Source organism: Limulus polyphemus, unplaced genomic scaffold (assembly GCF_000517525.1).
Source record: "Limulus polyphemus unplaced genomic scaffold, Limulus_polyphemus-2.1.2 Scaffold3727, whole genome shotgun sequence".
Lineage (NCBI taxonomy): Eukaryota > Metazoa > Arthropoda > Merostomata > Xiphosura > Limulidae > Limulus > Limulus polyphemus.
The window spans coordinates 6,608-9,193 of NW_013669337.1; positions in this window are offsets into that span (position 1 = coordinate 6,608).

A 2,586-nucleotide genomic window follows, 5' to 3' on the forward strand; every position below is an offset into this window, starting at 1 on the left:
CGTATATTAATAATGACAGAAAATTTGTCGTCATTTTTGTACGTATATCAATAAAGGCAGACAATTTGTCGTCATTTTTATACGTATATTAATAAAGGCAGACAATTTGTCGTCATTTTCGTACGTATATCAATAAAGGCAGACAATTTGTCGTCATTTTTGTACGTATATTAATAAAGGCAGACAATTTGTCGTCATTTTTGTACGTATATTAATAAAGGCAGACAATTTGTCGTCATTTTTGTACGTATATTAATAAAGGTAGACAATTTGTCGTCATTTTTATACGTATATTAATAAAAATGACGACAAATTGTCTGCCTTTATTAATATACGTATAAAAATGACGACAAATTGTCTGCCTTTATTAATATACGTATAAAAATGACGACAAATTTTCTGTCATTCACATATCTTTAACTCGTCGTATATTTCGAATTTATCGACTTTCATCAATGTTTGAAGATTATTTTTAATATCTTAACCAGGTTTCTTTATATGCAGAACTTCTTGTCAAAAATTAATTATAAAATATATATAAAACGGCAAACAAAACGCCGTACATGTATGAAATAAACAAAACACTTCGAAGAAGTTGTACACGTGCAAAAATTGAGTAGATTACGTTAAAATTATTTTGAAGCGTTACGATGTCGCTGCAGTCTATGTCACCATGTCCGGTCACGCTTTATCTGACGACTGCTCATCTTGACAATAATCCTGCAGCATAGTTTCCAATGCAAGAGATTCCGTCAGAAGGATGTCTTGTCCAAAGCACATCACTCCTCCTTGCGCGCTTTCCAAAATCTATCTAGTGTATGTGGACAGCAGTTTTCCAGTGCAAGTTTCAACAGCCAAATTGCACAGAATTATTTTGGTGCTGTGATGATAGTGATGATCATTGATCCCTCCAAAAATGAGCCTGGCATGGCATGGTAGTTAGGGCGCTCGACTCATAATCTGCGGGTTGTGAGACCGAAACTTGTTCGCCTTTTCAACCACGTGGGCGCTATAATTTGATGATCAGTTTCACTACTCTTTGGTAAAGAGTGGCTCAAGAGTTGGCAGTGGGTTGTGTTGACTAGCTGCCCTCAAAATTAGAGATGGTTAACACAGATAGCCCTTGAGTAGCTTTGCACAAAATTCAAGAAAATAAACAACAAAAATCCTTCGAGAAAGCTTTGCGACATGCCTGATTCTACATTAAAAATTTTTTTAACCCATTGGCTAGTAGAAACTAGCACGAGACTATTTAAAGTTATCAAGGTGCACAAATGCTTTGTTGAAAATTACAAGGTACAGCCATATTTTCGCGGCTAGGTACTGTTCTCACAGTTTGTCTTTCTTTCCTTATATGTCTGGGCCCAGCATGGCCAGGTGGTTAGGGCGCTCGACTCACAATCTGAGGGTCGCGGGTTCGAATCCCCGTCCCACCAAACAAACCTTATATGTTACGTATCTCTTATCGCTTTTCCAGACGAAGATTATAGTATGTTGTGTACTGTTGCTTTGGGTAGATGGACAACTTTTGGCACTAACATTTGTATTCACGGATTTTCACCTGTTACAAGATTCCGAACTTTGCTTACCACTGCTGGTAAATGAACTCTATAAGTCTCCTTTTGGATGGTCCTGGTACCCCAAGTTGATCCAAATTCCTTTGTTTTACAATGCCATTAAGTACAAGGACTATATCCATCGTAGAAATTTACAAAACGAAATTACTTTTTTGATCGCAACACACTAATCTATGAAATGCCAAGCAATGTCAACATATAGTTCTGATGTCTGTTCTTTTATATCGGTTGTGATGGTCATATGACTAGCTGATGTCTATACTCAAAATTGTTTTAATGTAACGTATATACTCAACCCTCTTATATATATATATAGAGAGAGAGAGAGAGAGAAAATGTCAACTCCACTTCGTTCTCTGTGCTGACTAAGGCTGTTTTTAGTTCCAGGAAATTGGAGAAAATGTTAATGCTTTAGATCTACAAATAAGTAGCTAGTTGCTAAGTTCGCGTTTGTCTTCAAACTTGACGAGAAATTTATTTTCTAATTATTATTTTCAAATGGGGAAAAAATCCGTGTGATATCCACAAGCAAGCAGAATCACATTAAATTTGGCAGTCGTAATCAATAAAATGTGGCGTAAGTTCCAAGTTATTTGTGGTAAATGTACATGTGCTCTGCTTGGTATTCTCTAGCACAAAAATGATACCAGAGCGTAATACACATGTCAAAGGAGACTGTTATAATTGTGTAAAATCTCGTCTTTGTATAACTAAAAATTAAACGCTATATTGTACTAAGTACGTGTATGTTTGCACAAAGCTACACAAGGGTTATCTGTGCTCTGTCCACCACGGGTATCGAAACCCAGTTTCTAGCGTTGTAAGTCCGCAGACATACCGCTGTGCCCCTTGGGGGGGGGGGTTGTTTGTTTGTAATTAAGCGCAAAGCTATACAATGGTCTATCAGTGCTCTGTTCACCACGGGTATCGAAACCCGGATTCTAGCATTGTAAGTCCGCAGACATTCCGCTGTGCCACTAGGGGGGGCGGCAGGCACGTGTAGAGCGAT